Genomic DNA, 13,263 nt, shown 5'->3' with positions numbered 1-13,263 from the left:
GGGAGCTCATTGCAAAGGTCAGTTTCGTATTGTAATCCTATTATCCCATTTACTGCACAAAGTAAAGAACGGTTTACTTCACTTATTTTAGTGTGAGAAGTTATAAGCCATGCATGAGTCCCATCTGCTCCATGTCCCTATAACAACACTTCCTGTTCTGTGATCTGATAGCTCTATGATCTCATAAGGATATTGTATGGATCCAAATCACCATCCGCATCAATGGCCGGAGTCATAGGATTTGTATATACCCAATGAGGCATATTCATCAATGTAATTCAGCCAGTTTGCTAACATAATTTCATATTTATAAAGTCCCGCTTCTTTTTCTGACTCTTTACAATATCCTGTGTCAGAAAAAAGGTGAGCGGCTGAATATTCTGTAGCTTGTATACACTGCGTTCCAAATTATTATGCAAATTTTATTTTTCGCTGATTTTCCTAAATAGTCGATGCAAATGGCAGTCAGTATAATCTTCAAGCCATCAACCGTTGGAGTATAATGCGAATTTTATTGAACAAATCTCCTAATTATAACAGATTTTTTTTTAGAAGTAAAAAACTCAAAATGCACGGTTTCACATTATTATACACAACAGAGATCAAAACATTTTAAAGGTTGTAAAGAGAACTAAAATGGTAATTTGTTTAACTTGCAGCATCAGGAGGTCATATTTACAGAAATCAAAAGCTCTTTCAATAAAAAAAAACTTAACAGGCCAAGTTACATGTTAACATAGGACCCCTTCTTTGATATCACCTTAAATTGTCTTGAAATATCCAATGTTTTCATACCTTGTCCAAGGTATTGCACTATTTCACGCTTTTCGGCAGCAGAGAGATCCTTTTTCTTTCCCATATTGCTTGAAACCTGTGGCCTGCTTAATAATGTGGAACGACCTTCTTAAGTAGTCTTCCTTTGATTGGGCACACCTGGCAAACTAATTATCACAGGTGTCTGAGAATGATTACAATGATCCAAAGAGCCCTAAGACACAATACCATCCATGAGTTTAATTGAAAAACTAATAATTAAATGTTTATGACACTTAAATCCAATGTGTATAATAATTTGGAACACGGTGTAATAGTCTATACGAAAGAATCCCAGAGACTCATATTGCTATGAGTGCGCTGTATTCATGAGGAGAATGCTCCCCGCCTCTTTCAGCTTAACTCACCATTGACTGACAGCCACTGTATACATGCCTATATGAACAGCGTCCGCCAGTCACTGGTGAGGGGGGTGGGAAGACGAGGTGTTAAGTCTATGGCCGGGGGTCGTCGTTCAGACTTACCCCTTGACGATCCCGGCCATGGACATCTCTCTTCTCGGCGTCCGTTCCCCCCAGGGAGATGCCGGCACTCTTTTTCGGGTCCTCGGACTGTTTCCCGCAGGGCGCACGCACCCGCGCGTGCACGGCCTTAAAGGGCCAGTACGCATCCAGCTGTCTAACATCAGTTATCAGCCCAAATGGCTGCTGGACTATAATAAGGGGCCCTGCCCACTGGTTCCTTGCCTGAGCGTTGTTGTATACCCTAGTTTGTCTTGGAAAAGGTCTCCCAGTGTTTTCCAGCTCCCAGTGTTACCCGTTCCTGCTGCCTGTTCCCTGTATCCCGTGCTATTGTATCTACAAGTGAATGTCAAGTCGTGCCTTCCCGCTGCATCCATGGCGTCACCTGCTGTGAAAGTCAAGTCGTGTCTTCCCGCTGCATCCGCGGTGTCACCTGCTGTGAAAGTCAAGTCGTGCTCCCGCTATTGTCTACATTGCCTCAGGTACACGTTCTGAACTATAGACATTGTTTTGTACCTTGTTGGCCAACTGCCGGGTTTTTCTTTGCCAAAAAGAAGGATGCATTCCTTTGACCCTGCATTGACTACCGGGGTCTCAATCAGATCACGGTGAAGAACAGGTACCCTTTGCTGTTGATTTCTGAGCTCTTTGATCATATACGGGGGAGAAAAAAACTTCCAAGCTTGACCTGCGGGGGGCTTACAATCTAATCCGGATCCGTCAGGGAGACGAGTGGAAGACTGCATTTAACACACGTGATGGACACTACGAATATTTGGTCATGCCCTTCGGTCTGTGTAACGCTCCCGCAGTATTTCAAGAATTTATGAATGACATTTTTCGTGACCTTCTCTATGTCTGTGTTGTGGTGTATCTCGATGATATCTTGATTTTTTCCCCAGATCTTGTGACGCATCAGGGCCATGTCCGCCAGGTGTTGCTTAGGTTAAGAGAGAATCATCTTTACGCCAAGTTGGAGAAGTGCATGTTCCAAGTGAAGTCTCTACCCTTCCTGGGCTACATCATCTCTGATCAAGGTCTCAAGATGGACCCTGAAAAGGTCAAGGCTGTCCTGGAGTGGCCACGTCCCCAAGGCTTAAGGGCCATACAACGCTTCCTGGGATTCTCCAACTTCTACAGACTGTTCATTCCCAACTTCTCTTCTCTGACAGCCCCCATCTCCACCCTCACTAAGAAGGGTATGAATGCCAAGGTATGGACTCCAGAGGCGGAAATCGCATTTGAAACCTTAAAAAAGGCCTTCACGTCTGCCTCCATTCTGCACCATCCTGATGTATCCCTACAGTTTTCATTAGAGGTGGACGCCTCCTCTGTTGGTGCCGGTGCACTATTGTTCCAGAGGGGTTCGAAAGGCAAGACGGTGGTATGTGGTTACTACTCCAAGCTGTTTTCTTCTGCAGAGCGCAACTACTCGATTGGAGATCGGGAGTTACTGGCCATCAAGCTGGCCCTGCAGGAGTGGAGACACCTACTGGAGGGTGCAGCTCATCCTATCCTGGTCTTCACGGACCACAAGAACTTGACCTACCTACAGACGGCTCAATGGCTGAACCCTCGTCAAGCCAGATGGTCATTGTTTTGTGCACGGTTCCGGTTCGAACCCCACTACCAACCTGTCGACAAGAATGTGAGGGCCGATGCCTTGTCTAGGTCATTTGAGACAGAGGACACTGTGGAGTCCCAACAGAATATTATCGCCCCTTCCTGCATCTACTCTGTTAACCCTCTGCAGGTTAGAGACATCCCTCCAGGAAAAAATTTCGTACGGCTGGCAGACAAAGAAAGTATACTTCACTGGGGTCACAGTTCCAAGCTGGCAGGACACGCGGGTGCCCGTAAGACCCGAGCCCTAATTGCCCGTCAGTTTTGGTGGCCCACACTGCCCAAGGACGTCATGGACTTTGTCTATCCTGTACGGTGTGTGCAGCCAACAAAGTTGCCCACTCCAGACCAGCCGGTCTGCTCCAACCACTGCCTGTGCCCGATGCCCCCTGGCGGCATATTGCTATGGATGTTGTTACAGATCTGCCTCTCTCTGCGGGATGCAGTGTGATCTGGGTGGTGGTGGATCGTTTTTCTAAAATGGCTCATTTTGTTCCTCTGACTGGCCTGCCTTCTGCCGCTCGAGTGGCTGATCTCTTCATGCAACACATCTTCCGTCTGCACGGATTACCCCTGCATATTGTCTCGGATCGAGGGGTCCAGTTCACCCCAAAGTTCTGGAGAGCACTCTGCGGCCTACTCGGTGTAAAGTTGGACTTCTCCTCAGCTTACCACCCTCAGTCCAATGGACAAGTTGAGAGGATTAACCAAATTATGGAGAACTACCTGCGGCGCTTTGTCTCCAGAAGACATGATGACTGGGTGCAGCTGCTCCCGTGGGCGGAGTTCTCTTATAATAACCATACCAGTGAGTCCACCACCTCCAGTCCGTTCTTAATAGTCTTCGGCCAACATCCTCGAATACCCCTGCCCGGCTCTACTATGTCTCAGGTGCCTGCAGCCGACTCTACCTTCAGGAACTTTCTGGAAATATGGCAGCAGACACGATCTTCTATTCTGCTGGCGGTGGACCGCATAAGAGAAAGGCAGACACTAGATGTAATGGCAGGGGGTAGGGAGACGGACAAGTGAGCCCTAATCTACCCGCCACTCTGTCCCTGCCTACTTGCAACGACCCGCACTAGGCGACGGGGTACAACTGGGCGGCGGTCCCTGCGCTCAGTAAGTGCACGACAAACATACAAAGGAACACAAGCAAGGAAAAGGGGCCGTTGCCCACGGCAACACCGTGAGCAACCAGAGTGGTGAACGAGCCGAGTCAAGCCAGGAGTGTGCGAGGTACAAAACGAAAAGCAGAAGAGTAGTCGGTAAGCCAGGGTCTGTATGGAGCAGGATCAAAAATAGCAGGAGCTGTAGCTGGGCCAGGAAACCACAAGGAAAGAATCACAAGCACCGAGGGACAGGAAGTGCAGGCTTAAATAGACCGAGGGCGGGAGCTAGCTGAGTCTGGCCAGGTTACGATAGGCTCTCCCACTCCTAAGCCTGCCAGCCTGAATGGTGGAAGCAGGAGTCAGTCTCAGGGATGTATTCTCAGGTGCTGACTGATTAGTTCTGGGAGTTAACCCCGAAGCTGTGCCTGGCAGATCCTTTACACTAGAAGACGAGAACCTCCCCAGTTTCTTCCAGGTACAAAGGTCTGTCTGTCTTCCAGAAATATCCGGCTCAGGGTGCCATCTTGCAAATTTGCTCCCAGGTTCCTTGGACCCTTCGAGATTCTACTACAGATCAATCCTGTGTTGTACAAGCTTCGACTGCCTCCTACCCTCAAGATCCCTAACTCCTTCCACATCTCCTTGCTAAAACCCATGGTTCTGAACTGCTACTCCAGGACTCCTAGTTCCGCAGTGGCTCCTGTCGGTTCATCCGGAACTTTTGAAGTGAGGGAGATCCTGGCCACCAAGAAAGTAGGAGGCAGGACGTTTTACTTGGTGGATTGGAGGGGATTTGCTCCAGAGGAGAGGTCTTGGGAGCCAGAGGAGAACATCGATGCTCCTGTCCTCGTGAAGAAGGTTCTTTCCCGCTCTGGTCCCAAGAAGAAGGGGCGTAAGAGGGGGGATACTGTTACGTCTATGGCCGGGGGTCTTCGTTCAGACTTAACTCTTGGCGATCCCGGCCATGGACATCTCTCTTATCGGCGTCCGCTCCCTCCAGGGAGACGCCGGCACTCTCTTCCGGGTCCTCGGACTGTTTCCCGCAGGGTGCGTGCGCCCGCGAGTGCACGGCCTTAAAGGGCCAGTACGCGTCCAGCTGTCTAACATCAATTATCAGCCCAAATGGCTGCTGTACTATAATAAGGGGCCTTGCCCACTGGTTCCTTGCCTGAGCATTGTTGTATACCCTAGTTTGTCTTGCAAAAGGTCTCCCAGTGTTTTCCAGTTCCCAGTGATACCCGTTCCTGCTGCCTGTACCCTGTATCCCGTGCTATTGTATCTACAAGTGAAAGTCAAGTCGTGCCTTCCTGCTGCATTCGCAGCGTCACCTGCTGTAAAAGTCAAGTCGTGCCTTCCCGCTGCATCCGCGGTGTCACCTGCTGTGAAAGTCAAGTCGTGCTCCCGCTACTGTCTACATTGCCTCAGGTACCCGTTCTGAACTATAGACATTGTTTTGTACCTTGTTGGCCAGCTGCCACTCCGCTACGCGGTACGGCCCAGTGGGTCCACACCCTGCGCCGTGACACGAGGGTAGAGGTATTCTACTTATGAATACAGCCGACTCATAACTATGAGTCTGCTGAATTCTGTTTTAACCCTTACCCCTTACGAACCAAACGGCACAATATTTTTTGGTAATTTAGCGGACCTGTCATTCTAAAATGTTCCCCTTAATTTTGGGCAGCATATTACAGATCCGCTTTCATAAGATCCATAGTACTGTAGCTTATCACCTGCTACAACTACACTTTTTTTTTTTGCATGGATTTCCCCTCCAATGTTATTACCTAATTAGGAGATGTACATTGACATGACATTGGAAAATGAAAAAATTACATTGCTTTATGATCTTCTAAAAGAGGTATACTACAAATCAGAATGAATGACTTGCACTTTGTTTCAATTGTTTCTTCTTCGTTGAAAATAGTTGCAAAATATTATCTCCTTTTTCGTTCCCCCAAGTGTTTGCTGACCTAGAGTAAAGTTACAAGCAGAGTACGCCCTTGATGACTAACTGCTAGAATCTGACTTGCACAAAGGATGCTGGCGGGGGGTGGATCAAGATGTTACGTTCTGTACTCACTGTAATTGAAAAAGTGTGTTGGCTTGTTGTCAACGCTTTACATAGACAAAGAACAAGGTTTTAAACTGACTCTAATGAAGATGCCGATAAACACTATTAAAAAGACTCCAATTATTGCAGACATATATGCTAGAAAATTCTATATTTCTGTAGTTATTTTCATTTAAAAAATTTATTTTATATTCTTTAATCGGAGTGTTTATGGTTTTACCGGAAACAATAGCTCAGCATGCTGCGCTATTATTTCCAGTTGGTTTTTTTTTAAGCTGGATCTGTAACAGAGGCCCCTAACAAAGCCTTCCATGCAGATGTGAACGATACCTTATAACTCTACTATTTCGTTTTAGTACTCAGGACTTTTCACCAAATTCCCCCCCTCCCCTGCATACAGTTGCATTGCCCAGTGTACAGTGTATTGGTTGCTGGCTGGCCAGTCACCATCCTTGTCTCCCCTTTGATTGTTCCTGATGCCCCCTTCATCCTCAGAGTGCATTCATGTAAAAAAAAATTGTGTACTCTTCTTAAAGTGGTTTGTCTGCTCACTACAACCCTTTTCAATCCTTTATATAAGGGCATATAGATGTCTTAGGGAAGGGGTCCCCTACTCGCTACCCCCTCTATGAATTAGAGAAGAAAGCCACTATCATAGAGAGGTTCTCTGGCAGACTAGGCCAATTTATGTACTGTATTATATGAAAGGTCATTTATTTGATTGTTTGGCATGTACTACTGCATTTCATAAATATATTGTCAGCCGGAGCTAATTTTGTGGTTCCTGAAGCTAGCCCCCGACGATCAGCGGATCAAACTTTAATCTGAAAAGGGGTTATCTTAATGAGAAAGCTCCTTTAATTTGTACAACATTCTCTCTATGGTGTACTTGAAGTAATTTGCTATTACCTGCAATGTGTTATTTTATGCTGACATTTCTTTACTCTTGCATTGTTTCTAATAAAACTTCCTGAAAAAAAATAGAAAGGGAAAAAAAATACCCAGATTAATTACAAAATCACTGTGGGTATTTTAATAAGCCAGTTATTAAGACAAAAAGAAAGGAAATTTTGTTTTGGTTCTTTTTTTTATTTTGCTTGCATTGTCTTTTTTTTTGTATGTATTCTAGAATTCAGTGATTTATACAATTGATGCCTTTTCCTTTAAGGACTGACAAACATCAAAGTTACAAATCTGGATCATAGCGTGAATTATATAACTCATTCTGTATTTAAAATGCTGTTCTCCAAATACCCAAGAACATGCACATGTTAAAACCCATGACCTCTCTTCTGAAGCAACATGACTCACACCTGCAGAGGCGGAGGGGGTAGCATTGTTGAAATAATGAAGCGCGTGCTGCTTAACTGTTGCTACAGAAACTGTAGCCAAGCAATGGGTGGTCTTTGCCCTTGCCATGGTTTACAAAAGACACGTGCCAGATGCTATTTAACAGCCATTGTGGACAGCCGCTCAAGGACAAGTGACAGTTCACTTTGTTGCAATGCAAATGACCTTTTGCTAGAGACATTGACGACTCAGATTAGAAGTAGATTGCAATTTTATTGCATGTGTTTGTCCAAGAAGCAAGGAAATAAAACAGTCCATAGTCATAAGGTTATTGCTTGACTGCAATCTATGTTATAGAAACAGCAACAGCTGCAAAATAAGTACTCATGCATACAGCTGTATCCCGGAAGAATATGTTCCTATGAGATGACGTATTCGTAATACGGGACTTCATGTGCACAAGCCCAAAGGGAAAAACAACTGAGGGAACATATACTAGATGTTAGTGACATTAGCAGTAAAATACCTAAATGTTTGCATTCTATGTGATATTAAAGAGGCTCTGTCCCAGTTTCATACTTCCCTATCTCCCACCTAATCTAATAGGCGCTGTGTTGTAGATAACTACTGTGTTGTTTTTGTTTTGTTTTTTAAAACGTTTATTCGTTTACTGGAGCGATGAGAGAATGACCAGACATCGCCTCCAGCCGCCTCATGGCAATGTCTGGTCATTCTCCCGACGCTGCAGTGAAGGAGCTGCGGGAGTAAGTGACGGCACAGCGTGATCTCGCGAGATCACGCTGTGCTGTGACTAAAGCGGGGCATAAATGAGGAGAAGTGTATGATGCTGATTGGTCAGCGTCATACACTTTTCTTTGCAACGCTCACTTGGTGAAAAGTAAAAAAAACGCCCAGTTGGGCTTTTACCAAAAATTTTCATAAATGTTAAAATGCTCATAACTTTGTCACTAATAAACTTTTTTTTTTAAAAAAACCAACAACAACACAGTAGTTATCTACAACACAGCACCTATTAGACTAGGTAGGAGATAGGGAAGTATGAAACTGGGGACAGAGCCTCTTTAAGTTGTACTGATCAGGAGTTACAGACCATATAACAGCCCATTCTTATCCATAGGATTCACAATTTTGCAGGCTTGCTTGTTTAGTGTCTTAAATTTGTGACATGGCCCCCCTCCTATTCACTGTGCTATTCACATCCTATTACGTAGCAGAGGGGCCCTTGGGCCGGGCTTTACGACTGCTACCTCTGAACCCCCTTTAGTTAAGCCCATGTGGTAGTTTGAAAGCTGAATGCAAGAGAACATTACATAAGTGTCTTTCAACAAGCTTGCTATAGTATAACACATGCTACAACTTCTTGTACATAAAAAGATTGTGTAATGCATTTATACATGAACTACATTTTATTTATATTACATTTTATCTATAAAACTGTAAAATGATGCTTTATAGAGGACCTGTCCACTCTCCCGACATGTTTATTTTAGTAAATACTTGTATTCCCCATGAAATAACAATACTGGAGTATCTTTTCTTAGAACTTTGAATTTTGCCATTCCTCTATTTTTCTTCCTAGAAATTTCTGAATAAATTGACAACTAGGTATTAGCATTCTCTTTGTCAAATGGGCATGCCCCCAACTGGTAACACCCAGTTATCAATTTGTTCTTAAATTTCTAGGAGAACTATTTAAGAAAAGATGCTCCAGAAATGTGTTTCTTGGGGAATATAGTTATTTACTAAAATAGACAATTTAGGAGAAGTGAAAGGTCCTCTTTAAGGTGAACCATACTTCCCAACTTTCAGACAGATAATAATGGAAATCAGCCTGCGGTGCCTGCACAAATTGTTTGTATCCATCTTTCTAGGTACTTATGGATCCCCTTTAATGGTGTTCTCCACAAGTTAAATGTAATAGAACCTCCATTGACAACTACTGTATTTGTAGGTACGTATGTACTCAAACGGTGGTCACCCATACACAAGATCATGTGATTGCTAGGCATCTTAAAGTACCACAACATAGATGCTGCAAAAATGAAAGAAACACTTTGGGCAAAACTGATAATGTAAAGGATCTGCCAGACACAGCTTCTGTGTCGACGCTCGTGGTTAATCAGTCTGCACCTGCTCCTAGGTCTGATAGAGTGACTAGATCTGCTACCACTCAGGCTGGTAGGCTCAGGAGTGGGTGAACCTATCACAGCTTGGCCAGACGATTCTAGCTCCCACCCTCGGTCTATTTATACCTTCATTTCCTGCTTGTCTTTGCCTGTGATTCTTTCCTGTTTCCTGACTCTGCTGCTCCTGCTATTATTATTGACCTTGCTTCATTTTGACCCTGGCTTTACTGGCTATGCTCCTGCTCTGTGTTTGGTACCTCGTACACTCCTGGTTTGACTCGGCTCGTTCACTCACCTGTTGCTCACGGTGTTGTCGTGGGCAACTGCCCTATTTCCCTTAGCTTCTGTGTACCCTTGTCTGTTTGTCTGTCATACACATATTGAGCGTAGGGACCGTCGCCTAGGACAGGCCGTGCAAGTAGGCAGGGACTGAGTGGCGGGTAGATTAGGGCTCACCTGTCTGTCTCCCTACCCCATCATTAAAGATAAACTGTGTTATAACTAGTGCAGGGCCTGAGCGGGTGGTGCAAGTAACAGGAATAATCTCTTGGGTGGTCTTTGAATCCCTGTGTCATATATTTCCGCTTTCAGACCTAAACTAGGCAGTACAAAGTTTATCAGATTCAGCGAGAAAGGAAGAAGGTAGGATCAGCAATCATACCAAGCACACTATCAAAGCCATACCGGTGGGAGAAATGCACCGTGCTAAAAGGAACTGTACATCACAAAAACAATTTGAAATAGAACAAGAAATAATCAAAACAAGACTCAAAGAAAGAGGCTATCCCAAATGGTCACTCAATCGGGCCAGTAACATTATGACCAAGAAAAGCAGACCTCAACTTCTAGGTCACCGTAGCAAAATAGCAAACTCAACACACAACACGCAATTGATGGACAACCAACCAACGTTGATCCTACAACAGAGTAATCAGTTCACACAAATCAAAAAAATAGTAACTGACTACTTACCTATTCTCATGGAAGATGATACTCTACGCACGGTGTTGTCCGGAGGGTGCAGAATAGTGGCAAGGAAAGCCTCCTCCCTAGGCACCACTTTGTCTCCATCTTTATTCACTGCCAACGAAAAACCAAAAACAACATGGTTAGAGACTATGGGCTTCTACAAATGTGGGCAGCACCCATGCAAAGTGTGCTCCCTTGTTCAGATTACCAAAACTTTCAGTGACTCCACAAAAAAAGACAGTTTCAACATTCAAAACTATATCAACTGCAATTCTGAAGCTGTCATTTACATCATAGAGTGCACTGAATGTAATTTAAAATACGTAGGCTGCACCAATCGGAAGTTTAAAGTAAGAATTCTAGAACACCTCAGCTATATCAGAAATGAAAATATTCTAAACATATCAAATGCTGCTAAGCACTTCATTTCCCAACATCATAGATCCATCAAATTTTTTCGCTGCTACGCAATAGAAAAAATTCATCCCTGCAAACGGGGAGGTGACATAAAACACAAAATCCATCTTAGGGAAGCTTACTGGATATACAGACTCAATACAAGGTACCCAAAAGGCTTAAACCTAAGAAAAGAACTAATGTATCTATACTAAGCAGTCATCATGCATACAAATATTACCAGTCAATAAATACAATTACTATATATAGAAGCAACATCAGCTACACATGAGCATAACATCAGGATAGAGTCACGACTCACAAAAATTAAAATCGAATTAACTATGCGAAGTCGTCCAAGGTACAAGTCCCCCAAGCGATGCATGCATAACATGTGCTTTTTGTCATGCACACTTTTTAATTCACACATCACCTAGTCTTGTTGTCTCTTCACTTGTTCCCAAATCCCCTTTGAGATTCAGTTGTGTCCTTCCTACACATTCCCCACACAGTCCTCATCCTCAATGCAGAGCGCGCTGTCACACATTAACAGGTCTTTATGCATACTTCATTTCTAGGCAAACAACATCAGTCACGTAACAATACCAGTCACAATTCAACTTTCATGGCCACTTATATATGACTTGATAATCCATCAGGACCAGCTCGATAGGGCCCCTAGTTTTCGCTACAATCAACAAGTAAACACAACCATTTATATATAAATCATCGGGTATACGAGTGTAATTTTATGTTCCAGTGTTACTTACGGCCAACACGAACGTTCATGATGGTTTCTGGGAGACTTTTTAGACCTGGATATACATCTAAGCCGGACTCCGTGATTGTTATATATCCACTCAAAAATCTGAAACGTCACAATTAAATCAAAACACAATTATTATCAACATACAGTACCTATCACAAACAGATATAATATATCATATAATCCCATTTGTCCAGGCAGACAAAGTTTTAGAATAACCTTATTACTTACGGAAAAGATCCAACCGAAAACACAGGACCCTATGACCATTTCCGGTTTGCGTTCCAACGCAAAATAGATGATGACACGCATCAATAAACAGCTGACTAGGTATTAAATGGATCATTTCCGGTTTGCGTTCCAAAATAATACAGACGATGACACGCATAAATCAGCTGACTGAGTATAAATTGACAGCGCGCTCATTTCAAAAATCACTACAGCCAAGTTTAAGGACGCGGATAGTCGTCCGAAACGCGTAGGCCCCGAGGACACGCACCTCCACTTCTCACTCACCCAGGACTACATGCAACTGGACTTCCTTTTAATCTATTTCCAATAAACTTGGAACAGAAAATCCGTTTTAATTGCACCCAGCGCTGGATCCTACCTTCTTCCTTTCTCGCTAGCCTGCCGTGTGCCGACACGAGGATCCGAGCGCCATCCATAATCCACACCACACTGGAGTGTGAAAGGTGAGCTGGAGGTCTCCTCCCCAGTTTCTATTTATCAGATTCACCTGGATTATTTCTGTAAACCATGTTTTTGCACTTACAATAGTGAAATTAAGATTAAGATGGACTGTCCAGGAGAATAAAAAAAGGTCAGAACCTTTTTTTTCTAATACTGGATAACCCTTTAAAGAGGAACTCCAGCAATTATACACAATCTCCTGTTGGTTCCCCCTCTTTGAAACCTACAAAAGTTGATGACCTCGCTCCGGGCCTGAGGAATAATGGCTACTTTGCTACCTCCCTGGTATCGGAGTAAAACTGCTTGCCATGTATGGCCATATGGAACAGTATGCTAACTATGAATTAGTATTATTTATCGGTCATTTGAAAGGCAGTATCTGAAGTCTGTGTTCTCTTCTGGTCATTGGATTGGATCTCCGCAGAGGGAAGATGGAAAACCTCTGTGATTACCATGTTGGACTGTCAGCAAAATACATCCACTATATCCCGTGTTCAATTTATGGTATAGCAGACACAGGCTGTCATAAAACTGCAATTGGTTACCCTTTGGCTGCTGTGCTCTAGTACTGGATTGCAATAGCTGATAAAGAGAGTGATTATGATAGCAGATCATGAAATAATATGGAAAAGACTGGTATACAACTTCATAATCAATGTAACATGCCAACCAGTTGACCTCCATTATATCTTCATATTTTTTAATGGATACTTTTACATATTACTAGTTAAAGGTCACCAACAAGCACCAGATTATCATTTGTTAACTCATTAGCCATATTGCTTGTATGTAAAAAAAAACAACTAAACATCTTAGTATAAAAAACTGCAGAACATTTTATCTTCTGTTTATATCAGATTTTGCTATTAAACTAAATATGCTTGTGTGGCCTGGGTTT

This window comes from Rhinoderma darwinii, chromosome 4 (genome assembly GCF_050947455.1).
Source record: "Rhinoderma darwinii isolate aRhiDar2 chromosome 4, aRhiDar2.hap1, whole genome shotgun sequence".
Lineage (NCBI taxonomy): Eukaryota > Metazoa > Chordata > Amphibia > Anura > Rhinodermatidae > Rhinoderma > Rhinoderma darwinii.
The sequence above is the reverse complement of the archived record's forward strand: the minus strand, read 5'-3'. Positions refer to the sequence as shown.